Raw genomic sequence first — 13,597 nt, forward strand, 5'->3', positions numbered from 1 at the left:
GTGCCTAATAATGATCTTGCCCTGTTGATACGAGAGAAATAGACTACGTTTATTCAAGGAAATGATGCGATTTAAGAGTGTCTTGTGTCACCTCTTCCCTAGGGATCTGACTGGCCCGTATTGATTTCATAGAATTGGATTGGGGGGCTAACAAAAAAAACGTCTTTTCAACTCGACTTGTTTGCAGCAATCTACTTTTTCAAAATGTTATACCGACTCTATGTCGATGCCAGCTCCGTGGTGATGTAATCTTTTTTCAAAATGACTTACCGACTCCGTGTCTATGCCAGCCCCGTGCTGATGTAATTCCTTTTCAAAATGTTATACCAACTCCGTGTCGATGCCAGCCTAGTACTGATGTAATTTTTTTTTCTCAATGTCATACCGACTCTGTGTCGATGTCAACTCCGTGCTGATGTAATTCCCTTTTCAAAATATTATACTGACTCCGTGTCGATGCCAACCTCGTGCTGATGTAATTTTTTTTTCAATGTTATATTAGTTCCGTGCTGATGCCAGCTTCGTGCTGATGTAATCGCTTTTAAATTATACCTACTCCGTGTCGATGCCAGCTTCATACTTATGCTTTTTAATTATACCTACTCCGTGTCAATGCCAGCTCCGTGCTAATGTAATTTTTTTTAAATGTTTTACCGACTCCGTGTCAATGCCAGTCCTGTGCTAATGTAATTTCTTTTTCAAAATGTTTTACCCACTTCGTGTCGATGATAGTCCTGTGCTGATGTAATTTTTTTTTCAAAATATTTTACCGACTCCGTGTCGATGCCAGTCTTGTACTAATGTAATTTCTTTTTCAAAATGTTTTACTAACTCTGTGTCGATGCCAGTTCCGTGCTGATGTAATTTCTTTTTCGAAATGTTTTACCAACTCCGTGTTGTTGCCAGATCTGATTATTGTAATTTCTTTTTCAAAATGTTTTACTAACTCTGTGTCGATGCCAGCTCCATGCTGATGTAATTTCTTTTTTGAAATGTTTTACCAACTCCGTGTTGATGCCAGATCTGATTATTGTAATTCGTTTTCAAAATATTTTACTAACTCCGTGTCGATACCAGCTCGGTGCTGATGTAATTCTTTTTCTAGTTTTTACCAACTCCGTGTCGATGCTAACTCCACGCTGAGATAATTCTTTTTCTAGTTTTTACTTACTCCGTGTCGATGCCAGTTCTAACTGATGTAATTCTTTTTCAAAATGTTCTTCCAACTCTGTGTCGATGTCGGCTCCGTGCTGATGCTAGCTTCATGCTGATGTAATTATTTTTTCTCAAACTATCCAGCTCCATATTGACGAACCACACTTTTTAAATTTATTTAACTAAATTTTCCTTTTAAGTGCCATTTCAAATAATTACCAGACTTAATAAAACATCATGCATTTTTTTTATAAACAAGATAGTAATATTTGGTCTTCTGTACTCATAGGTGGCCAAATGAAAAAAGTACAAACAACCTGAGAAGCCTCCGTATTTTCTTCGATCATCATCAACTATGAACAACTCAGAAGACCCACAACCTGCGGGAAATGAACTAGCCGAGGCTAATGCAATGATAGTAAGGTTATTAGAAACAACGAAGGTAAGAAAGAATGTTGACGACCGTTTTGAGTAGTACTAACTTTCTACAAGCACAAGCCGTTCAGCACCAAGCATCTGGGTCAAACCTTGAACTCCCTGAGCAATCATGACCAAATCAACAGACCACTCCACCTCCTACTGTACCAGTATATCAGGGCCCTCCACTCTACATCCCACAGAATCAACCACCTCTAGTAGTGATCCCAGACGACGAGTGTGACTTCAGGGCTCCCGAAGACAAGAGTGCTATTAATGAAAAAATACCCCAAAAGATCGAATCTCTCCAAGAGGAAATGAGACGAATAAAGGGTACAAATACCTTGGGAGAACAAGATTTAGGGACATTTGCTTCTACCCCAACGCACAATTGCCGGTCAAATTCAAATGCCCAAAATTTGATAAGTACAATGGGATAGGGTGTCCTCTGTCACATCTGAAATTGTACTATAGATCGATGTGCCAATATGGCGAGGACGACAGATTGCTAATACAGTTGTTCCAGAGAAGTTTGACAGGGCCAACTCTTAAATAGTTATTTGGATTAGATCATTCGCTTCTAAAAAACTGGTAGGACTTGACTGAAATGTTCTGGCACAATTACAGGTTTAACATGGATGTTGGTCTAGACCGGAATGATATGGCTAGAATGATGAGGAAGCAGAGGGAAACAATGAAGGAATACACCCAAAGGTGGTGAGAGTCGACTTCCCAGGTACGGCCCATTATGACCAAATAAGAGATAAATACCATGCTTATCTCTACATTGGAACATTCATTCTACACCCACTTGGTGGGGCATACCACGGGCACTTTCTCCACTCGTGTTCAAGTAGCAAACCGGGTCGATGACGGTATCCGAACCGGTCTAATATTTGACTTCACAGCCCTAAGTGCAGTAGTAGGGACATCAGCATTGAAGAAACACTACAACAAATATGGCAATTAGGAACGGTTTATAACCGTTCCTCAGCCAGTATGAAACGGTTGGCGGACCGTCTCTAATCGAGGCGTCGTTAATGGATTTAAACAGCTTGGAGCCGTTCTAGATCTCAGGATTTGGAACGGTTAAAAATCGTTCCAAAACTTAGCATTTGGAACGACTTAAACCCGTTCCAAATCTAAAAGCACTAACTGAAAAAAAATAACTTAGACATCGATTAAAATCCAATGTCTATAAGAGTGATGTCTTAAGTATGAGATTTTAGATATCGATTACAAACCGATATCTAAAGTTGTCATAAATAGATATCTAAACATTTAAAAAAATTTAATTTAATTTTTTTTTTCTACGTACCTATCACTCACAATTAGAGAACATTGAGGCTCTCTATCACATTTATTTATACACAAAAAAAAGTTACAATTAGTAATAATTTTCAAAATTACCAAATACTTCATCATCAAAATTACAAAATGTCGCATAATACTACAAATAAACCGCAATCGTCCCTCATTTGAAGATCCATTGCTGGTTCAGCTGACAAGGGAACTACATTTGGTGGAATAGGTGGAGGTGGTGGCAAAGCTTCTGGTGCTTCTGCTTCGTCTACTCCAGGAGAATCCATGCTCAAAACCTTAAGAAAAGAAAGCAAGGCAACAATGTCAGAAGAAAACCTAAAACACCATGAAAATGCAATAACTATGAAGCCAATGACACTTATCAAGATCGGTAAACATAACTAACAAGACTATTCAATAACAGATGTTTTCCACCATAAAATTAGCTTACATGTTAGAAATCTCCATTATTCAAGCAAAATCTAGCTTAAATTCAAGAAATAGACAGAGATCGTTCTCAAATGGCTGTAGAAAAAAGTGAAAAACTTCAAGATGAAGAGAAACTGAGCATCATTTGTAGATTCGAGTTCAAACTACTAAAATCACACTAAAATATGAAACAAAACCTCAAGAACCTAAAGAACTACTCAAATTTCATGAATAAAAGGACAACGTAGTTGCTATTTCATACCGAATCTGCAGCAGCTTGTAGTATGACATGGTCGCCCCATTCACCCACCCTATTTTCATTCACATTTAAAGTAAGATAAAACATAACATGATATTGAGCTGATTATATCCCACCATTGCATAAGAGAATAATAGAATAGTTGAACCATGACTTTCAAAGTCCTTATAAAGGTAAGGCATCTATGAAACATCAAAGGCAAGTGAAATCTAACTTGATTAACAATCTAGAATTTCAATAACCAGATTCTGCAAATGTGTAATGCTTCAAAACCTAAAATAAATATCAGCCACATAAACCCAAAAATTACGAATATGTCATACAACCATAAAATCAGATCAGAGGAACAATCAATAAAAAATGATGAGGTGAAGAAGTTATAAGCCAATAGTGAGTGAGGTCAGGTGGCGGGGTGTATCATTCTTTTCCGTTGCTATCAATTCTAAATTGCATTCAACATACTCAGTAATTGTTCTGGATACTCCATATCTACAAATAGCATATACTAAGGTATATTTTCTCTTGAATATGAATGATTACTTCATCTATAACTAGAGCAAACAATAGACTCAAGGTCATTCCTTTATGCAAATAAATTGTAACGAAGAACTCATTTGTTTCCACTTCACATGCTCTTAAACAAGTCAACTTTTTTCATACATGTACTTACTAATGTTAATATATTCATTTGAGATGTAGCCTACGCAAAGTCTAGGCATTAATTTATTTGGACAATGTTATTTTTTATCCCAATTCTCATATTTAAAAAAAAAAAAAAGCCATATACATTCTTCCTCCATTCAATCATATGCCTGGACAATGTTTGATTAAGATTCATTTTAGGGGAGCTGCTAACCTAACATGACCCGTCTACTATATCAGAGCTTGAACCAACCATTTCACGTACAATAAACTACATAGGCAGAGTTGGAAATAGTAAAAATAAATAAAATAAAGTAATACTACAAAAATATATATTTATTGATAGATTCCAAAGTTATAGAACCTAAAAATGTAGACTTTAAACTAAGGCTTAAGGGGACCATTATAACAGTAATGTTTCATTGGCATCGAAGTCAATACTTTTTGCTGCTGATTTTTTGGATGGAACAACATATGGTTTATATCAGGGGTGTTCATGCCTTTCTTGTTTCTATAGCCCATTGAAGACATTTATAGAGTTTCAAACTTGAAATTGGGGATTAGAGGGAATACTTACTTTCTCTTTTTCTTTGTCTCGCTCTCCCTTTCTTCCTTTCTTCTTATCTTTCTTCTCCATTTCAGTTGCCTATAATATCAAACAGAATTAGACCACCATATAAGGGTTGGAGAAAAAACTCAAGGTAAAAACCAGCAACCAAGCTTAATTCCTAATTAACTGAAAAAATATGTAAGAGAAAGAATTGAAATAACCATAATGTAAATAGATACTTACAAAAAAAATGACAAAACATTGCTCAATCATATGTTTGTGCTTGGTCTCAGTATAAAGTGTCGAGAATCCTCAAGTAAATGAGGTTTTTCTTTATTTGTTATGTAACAATAGATAAAGAAATAACAATATATGCCAAAGTGCCAAATTTCCCAACCAACAACCAATGAATTGGTCTTTTCTTACACAAACTTTAGACAGAAATAAAACAATTAAGAAATATAATAGTTTCTTATAAAAATATTCATCAATAAAAATAGAATCTTACACTAATAACAGATCTATAACCAATCCATCTAAAAAGGTAACAACCTCACCCTAGAGAGAGCTCATGAGACTTCTCTTCACACCTCATGCAAATGGACTGTTCACCTAGGGAAAGGTAATCTCAATAATCTCAATATCATGGGGTCGATTATCATCTAAAAATCTAATATAAGTTCAAGTACTGTCCGACCATATGATAGGTCCCACCTAATATATCTCTAACTCATAAATAGAACATGATTAGATAACTTCTTTTTTTGTTGCTAAGTAACACGATTAGATAACTTGATCTGTCTCAATCTATTGAAGTTAAGTGCATCTGGTAGAAAGTCACAGAGAGAGAATGCTTGAAATAGATGATGTTGATTATCCCATTAAGTTCATTTTTCTTCTAGGAAACCCCTAGGGAATTACCTAGTTTGAATCCAGCCGAACTTTTGGCCCAAATCTACAACATGCGTGCCTGTGTAAATAATAACCATCACTTATAACACCCAGACTACAGATCTCTATTTTGCTTTAAAAGGCCATTCTTGTTATTCTGAAGAGCCCACTTGGGAAACAGCAATGCATAATAACCTAAAATGAAATACGACCAACAATGTGGACAAATACTTTTTCTCAAGTCGGCATAGAACTGATTGAGAATTGTTTCGTGATTAGCATGGATAAGCATTGGCAGAAACTGAAAAATAACACCAACTAGTCTACTAGGGGTGCATCCAAGCACTTCTAATATGTAAAAAAGAAGTGCAATGGCACTACCTTAGGTACACTAATAAAAAAAATGTCCACCATGTCGTGGTACATTGGATACCTATAATTTTGCACAGATATCTCCATTTCATTTGCAAATTCTGGTAAGGGCATTATCATTCAAACAAAATCCCAGGGCATATATAGCCCACTTTTTATGAAGCATGAAAATTAACAAACCAACGGATATATATATATATATCACAATGTGAGCACCAACCTGTTACCAGTGAGAGAAACAACTCTCAGTCTCTTAAGAAGCCTTTACCTTGCAAGTAGCACAGCTCCAAGAAGTTTGTCATTCTGCACATATCACAACCTATTGGCTCTACTACTTGTAATTGATGGTAAAACAAACCCTGTTTCCAACAACTATGTGTGTCCCGTCTGGTTTATATGTGATGTTGATGTTTTACCCACTGAGCTTCACATGATCAAGAAGTAACCAAGGTGGACATGCAAACTTGTACTAAGTTATCATATATACTTCAATGCAAATTGGATCACATTTATGTAATACATAAAAAGGCCTGTACTATGCAATCCTAGATATTGTTCAAGGAATAAATTGGTTGAAGAAAAACATGCATTGGTATTAAGGGATAAAACATGAAGTGTAATGAATCATATACTTTTATAAGCTGACATTTATTCAGAGGTGGCTGAAAGTTATAATGCAACTTGAAACTTTTATTAGAGCTCTTGCAAACCAACATGAAGTTTATGGTTCACAAAAGTCCATATTCTTGATCTTTGTTCAAGGGAAGTACTATTTGTTCAAGGGAGGAAAAATAGAGAGAATGGTAACAAATATAAAATAGAATCCTAAGAATAAATAATAGGGCTTGACCTCTATCAAGAATAGTTTCCATAGAGAACAACTTCTTCAACTGCTATGGATAGGACAGATTGAAGCACCTGAAATTTGACATCATACAAATGTAGCAGCCTCCAAAAAGGTTCAGATAAACAATATTTCAAGTTTCTCATTATCAATCAATGCTATCAATAAACAATATTTCAACAAGGGGAGCGTAGGATTCTGTAAACCTGACATGTAATGTTTTCATCAGAATAATGCCCTCTTAAGTGTACCTTGTCATTGAATCTACTAGCATTGCATATCCTCTTAAAGAGCTCATCACAAGCAACAAATTCTACGACTATGCCAAGATGAGTAGGTGTAAGTAGGATCTGCAAGAAATAACCCTTTTTAGTCCTAATTTCAAAGAATATAGAACCCACTACACAACACTTATTTTCCAAGAAAACAAAAGAGCAAATAAGTTAAAGCGTCTAGTTTATTTCTCTTCTTCAAGAGGACAACCTCATTACCTTAATAACATTAATTCTGTACACTTGCAAGTTTATAAAAACAGATGTAAGGCTTGAGTCAATTAAAGGGGAGGAATCTAAATCTATTATTTCTTAAATATTGAGACTGCATCAAATTCCTCGAAATGAAAGCTAGAATTGGGTTCTTTTTATACGACACAAATAACCTCTCAATCAACCTAACATCCTGTTAATCAATCACATCAACAATTGCAACAAAGAGTCTCAATTTCACGAACCTCACCCCGGTTTGCTATATTCATTTTGAGTTGAAGTTAATTTATTGGTAAGAGAAAGAAGCATAACAAAGAAGTTTGTGTGAAAAATAGATAATCCAACTAAAAGAATGACGTAAAATTTCCAATATTCATATGTTTATCCTAGGTTTGTTAACTTATTTTACCTCCTTAAAAAATGATAAAAGGAAAAAACTAGACAAATGAATAAGTTTTCAGGACTTTATTAAATATCAACTCATCTTTTTTTTTTTTTTCATTTGATCACAAGCATTCCCCTGTCAATAAGAAGAGGACTAAATGAAGAAGTTTTAAGAACTTTATTAAATATCAATTTCCATCGAATACAAAAGGAATGTGAATATACTAAGCAAATCCTGAATTCCTAAATATAACAAAAAAATAAAACATGACTAAAAGCAAAATACTTCTTGAATGTTAACACAACCAGGGTTCAAACTCATTGAACCCATCTATAGTAATCACTTACCCTCGCTTGCCTAGCAAAAAACAAGTAAAACCCAAAGTTGATGGTTGGAGAATAATGTTGTTGAGAAGGTCTTACTCTTGGTGGTGAGGGAGCTAGGAGGCAACGGAGCTCCAAGGCCTCCATTGAGTTTTTCAAGAGGTGTTGGCACATTTTGAACCGCAATGTCATGGAGGTGTTCAAAGTGTTCTGGTGAAAGTCTTTCACTGATTCAAAACATAATTCCATTTTTACAACTCTTGTTCCAAAGATAAAATATCCAACTCTCTCACAGATTATTGCCAAATCAGATTGATTGGTAGAATATGGAAGATTATTTAAAAAAAAAATTGCATCACGGATGAAAGGGTTGGCTTCGATCCTTTTTCCTTATCAAAAAGCCTTCTTGAAGCTCTTATTACTTGTTCGGTTGAACGATTGTAGACCAATCCCACATTAATAATATATATTATTGAATTGAAGTATATAAAACAAAATATGATATGCAAACAAGTGATAAAGATCTTCAAAAGATCAAAGAAGATATTTCGCTTCACGAACAACGTATAATAATTGGCTAGTATCTTAAAAATCATAAAAAGAATATCTCTTAAACACGTTTATCATTTCTTTCATAAATTTGACTAATTTATTTAAAACTAATATTATTTTCAGATCCTTTTTTATTATTTTGTTTTCAGAAATATTTAAGGTTTTAGAGCATTGGAATGCTCAACAGGAACTTTGTCACTCATGTAATTACGAAAAAATGATAAAATTCTAATTTATCCATTGAAAACATACCACATGCTTATTGGTTTCAAACTTCTCTCTTTAAGAGAAAATATACCAAGAAATCAGTAATAAAAACATTCAATTTGTGAAGAAAAAAAAATCAGAAGGATTCAAGAAGATATACGGTCGTTGGTTTGAAACCCCAGATTTATTAGCATCAAATCAGAGAAAATGAAAATGATGGATCAGAAGGAGAATTATAAATCAAAGAGGGATTAAATGCTTACATCTTGATAGAAGAAATGATGTACTTGATTCCAAATAGGATTTTGATGAAAATGGTGGATCAGAAGAAGATTAGAGTATCTTTTAGGGCTCTTCGGTAAAGGATCCTCACTCGCTCCTTCAAAGTAGCTCCTCGCTATGTAACGAGATCAAGATGAGAAAAATGAAATTGAAATACCTGATTTCAAATAGGATTTTGAAATCGAAGGTGAGAGATTGTTAGGGTTTTGTGAGAATTAAAAACGAGCTTCGTTAGGGTTTGAAATCGAAGATGGTGAGCAATTGGAGATGGGAGAAATCGATATAGAATAAAAAACTTGGGGAAATCGAAGATGAGAGAATTGAAGGTGAAAATTTATCTCCAGCTTTAGGGCTCGTTCTGTTTTATTTGTTCCTGTTGGAATGTGAAATTAAAATGGTTTTCTCTCGATCTTCCTGATCTAAAATCAGCTTGAAGAAACGATCTGTAATAGCGAAACGGCTTAACACCGTTTTCAATAAGAAACGGCTCCAAGCCGTATTAAAGTATTGTTTCTAAGTCACTTTTTTCTTGTAGTGAAATTAGTACCTTTAGTTAAGAAAAGATAGGAGAATCAAGTCAACAATGTACAACCCAGCCAACCTCTCTTTATTCAGGCACCAATTCAGAGGCCACAAGTACCACAAGTCCCTTGGACGCTAGTACCTCGAGCTGCCTGGGCTCTAGCACCGCATAATCATTTCTGGATGGTTCCTCCAAAAGCCATGCCAACACAGCCCGCACCACAATATGGGCAGAATCAGCAAACACGGCTTAATAGAGTTAACAGGGTGTTTACCAGATTACCAATGACACTGTCAAAACTACTTCTTACATTACTCGAAGGAAAGTACCTCACCAAAAGACCACCGAACCCAGAAGCTTCTAAAGGACTGGAATACAATCCTAACTTATTCTACGAGTTCCATATGGGTACACCAAGGCACTCTACTGATCAATGTTGGTAGCTCAAACACTAAGTACATAATCTTATTGATAGGAATGCCATTATATTGGAAGGTCAAGCAAACGAAGCTCTACAGCTAAACATCAATCAGAATTCTCTGCCTGTCCATAATGGAAGAGGTAACGGACCCACAGTAAACATGGTTATGAAAAAGGAATCCGGTTCAACCCTTCAGTGCTAATAGTTCCCATAGGGTCGAAAGTCAAAGTCCACCTAACCAAGAAGTCGGCAATCCCAACTGTTAATATTCTCCCCCGATACACTGAAGACTCCACCCCACTACCTCTCAGGATATCTGGCCTGCTTATCTATTTTAATGACCAATCTACAAGCTCCATCGCTCGACCTCTACTCATCATTCTATATACATCTCATAATCCTCAGAACTCATTATCTCGCCCACCTCTTCACATACCTTACACTTCATCCTTACGACTACCACTTGTCATTCCTTGTACTCTATCAACTCATCAAGCAACTCCTTCCACTACTTTCACATCCAAATCACAACCACCACCCCTCATCCTCCATGTAAAACTTGAACCACCCCCAATAACCATACACTCTCCCAAACAATTCCCCTACATTTCCAACCAGGTAGTCCCATGAAATATGAAATGAGCATTGTCACTTCAGCAGGAGTAGAAACAATGAAGAAAGCTATGGTAGTAGATATTGATCACATGACCAAGACTGGGGCATGCCGCAAAACACTGAAAAAGCAGTGAGGGTCGAAGAAAAGAATAAAGAAGTAGTAGAAGATAATGAGGAAAAGATAAGGGAGAAAGGAAAAGATAAAATGTTTGAGGAAGATATGTCAAGACAAAGAAAAGAACATAAAATGACAGACAAAGAGGCAACAGACTTCATCAAACTCATTCATAAAAGTAAGTCCAATATAGTCGAACAGCTGAACAAGACCCCAACACAGATCAGTATCTTAGGTCTCCTATAAAATTCAGAGGAACATCAGCAGGTAATTTTAAAGGTCTTAAGCGAGTCACACGTACTAGCAACTGATAACTCGATTTGTAACGACTTATTCTATGTAATTTTACTTGACATTTTGTTAATTTGAGAGTGATTTTATTTAATAATCATTTTTTTTATTGTTTTAGGTAATAAATGGCCAAGAATACAAAAAGAAAGCAATTCGGGGTGAAATCGAAAGAAAAGATGAAGTTTCGGAGAATGGAGTACAAGCGGCAGAGGCCGCTGCAGCAGTGGATACATGTCCGCCGCGGCGCTCGTATTTAAATCAACAAAGGCCCCAAGACAGAAGCTCGTCGCAGTAGCGGTGCGTACATTCCTACCGTGGCGTGCGACACTATCCCATTTTCTACACTTCGTCTCGTGTTTTAATCATATCGTTTAGATCCGATTTAAAGGGGATTTAACCCCAATTGTATTCAGAACATATGGAGGCTATAAGTAGTTGATTTTTAAGATTTATTAATATCTTGGAGGGTAGAGAAGAAGGGGGAGACGAGATCAAGTGATTGCTACGGCAATCTCAAATTTTACTGGTTTATTCTTCCTTTCTTTTATGTTTAATTTCAAGATGTTTGTTTCGTATTTCGTTATGAACTAAATTTCGTTTCTAGGATTGAGATGTAACTCAGATACAATTTCGTAGTTGTTCTACTCAAATTCAATTCTTTGTTTTGCAATTACTTATTTGTGTGTCTATTTTGAGTTTAATGTTGTCAATTCTGAAGGCCAAAGTTTTGATTGATTTATTGATCTAGGTTTATAATGAGAATTAGAATCTAGGTTAGATCAATAAAATAGATCACGTTGAAATGAATGAACGGTAGAGGTACTTTAGCATGTTCTAAGAGGTTAGTAATTCAGTTTACGATAATTCCATAGATTTTATGACTCTTTGGTATTTAAATTCACATAGAGATATGTTGAGTTAATATTTAAAGGAGTAATCTAGCATATTTCGAGAGAAAACACTAGTTAGTATAGGGAATAAAACTTTCAAATAAGGCAAAGTAGGAATTACTTTGAATAATCAATTACGTAGGAGTATCTGTAGTGAAGTCGAAAGCCCTAGGTTTTTAATCCGTAAGAATCCATTCTTTCTTATTTCATTATTATTTCAATTTGCAATTCTACAATTCTCGATTCATCAAATAGTAATTTAAGTGATTATTTTTGGTACTTAATAACTTAATCCTCGTGGGAACGATATCTTATATTAGTACTTGAAACGATTAGTGCACTTGCTAGCATAAATCAGACGCATCAAGTTTTTGGCGCCGCTGCCGGGGATTAAAGATTACTAATATTAATACAAATTGCTTTTATTACTAATTTGATTTTTATTTATTCTTACTTTATTCTTTTTTCTCTTTTTAGGTTTTTCTTAGTGTATGAGATGGACAAGTAGCTTGAAGTTAGTGCCAATCGACCTTGATATCAATAAGACACTTAGAAGACTAAATAGGGAGCGCAAGCAAAGAACTAAACAAGGAGTTTTAGCAATGGCGGAAGAAGAGAATAATGGTGGTGGTGGAGATGCAGTCCCAAATAGAGCATTAAGGATTACTATATTCCTAATGTGGGTGTCTCTAGCATTCGAAGGCCACCTATTCAAGCAAACAATTTTGAGATCAAGCCTGCCATCATTCAGATGATACAATCTTCGGTTCAGTTTGGGGGGTTGGCTAATGATGATCCAAATCTGCATAGTGCAAATTTTTTGGAAATTTGTGATACATTCAAGTACAATGGGGTGGTTGATGATGCCATAAGACTGCGTTTATTTTCATTCTCATTGAACAACAAGGCTAAGGCATGGTTGACCTCGCTACCTTTAGGAACCATTACTACATGGGATGGGCTGGTTAATGCCTTTCTGACTAAGTACTTTCCACCAGCGAAATCTACGAAGATGAGGAACGATATAACCAATTTTCTACAGCAAGATCAAGAATCTCTCTATGAATCTTGGGAGAGGTTTAAAGATCTCTTAAGGAAGCGCCCGCACCATGGACTACCGTTATGGATGCAAGTACAAACATTTTATAACGGTTTGCTCTCAAACACTCAAACCATGGTGGATGCAGCAAGTGGATGAGCATTCTTCAACAAGACACCGGAGGAAGGATATGAACTTATTGAAGTCATGGCTAGTAACAACTTCCTGAAATCTGATAGGAATACACAGAAAAGGACAGTCGGAGTTCATGACATTGATGCTTTTACTAATTTGGCTACTCAAGTTGCTATTTTAAATAATAATTTTAAAAAAATGAATGTTGCTGCAGTTTCTAATGTAGTTTGTGATAATTGTGCAGGGAATCATCCTACTTTGGAGTGTCAAGGCCCATATGAAGCAAATTCTTCCGAACAAGTGAATTATGTGGCCAACAATCAAAGACAATACAATCCTAACTCCAATTACTACAATCAAGGGTGGAGGAATCATCCTAACTTCTCATGGAGCAACAATGTGAATATGCAAAAACCGCCTTTTTCTTTTCAATCTCAAGAGAAGAAACCAATCATAGAAGAGGTCTTCACCCA

At 35.7% G+C, this 13,597-nt stretch overlaps 1 long non-coding RNA gene and 1 other non-coding gene across 6 annotated transcripts; both read right to left on the reverse strand.

Moving 5' to 3' along the window:
* Positions 1 to 3,563: 3,563 nt before the first annotated feature.
* Positions 3,564 to 9,552, reverse strand: LOC147393169 (uncharacterized). 5 transcript variants are annotated; one of them, XR_015182246.1, is made up of 6 exons: positions 9,077 to 9,552; positions 8,154 to 8,281; positions 7,113 to 7,211; positions 6,238 to 6,436; positions 4,782 to 4,850; positions 3,565 to 3,614 (listed from the first exon to the last, which is right to left on the reverse strand). It is a non-coding gene; the product is annotated as an uncharacterized LOC147393169 (long non-coding RNA). The 5 variants fall into 5 exon arrangements; XR_015182245.1 differs by having other exon boundaries at positions 6,238 to 6,935; XR_015182244.1 differs by lacking the exon at positions 6,238 to 6,436 and having other exon boundaries at positions 3,564 to 3,614.
* A 3,407-nt stretch (positions 9,553 to 12,959) lies between these two features.
* LOC147393170 (small nucleolar RNA R71) lies at positions 12,960 to 13,066 on the reverse strand. The gene has a single exon (XR_015182471.1). It is a non-coding gene; the product is annotated as a small nucleolar RNA R71 (small nucleolar RNA).
* Positions 13,067 to 13,597: the final 531 nt, after the last annotated feature.

The sequence above is a fragment of the Akebia trifoliata genome, chromosome 10 (genome assembly GCF_017979445.1).
Source record: "Akebia trifoliata isolate Shusen 1 chromosome 10, ASM1797944v1, whole genome shotgun sequence".
Taxonomy (NCBI): Eukaryota; Viridiplantae; Streptophyta; class Magnoliopsida; order Ranunculales; family Lardizabalaceae; genus Akebia; species Akebia trifoliata.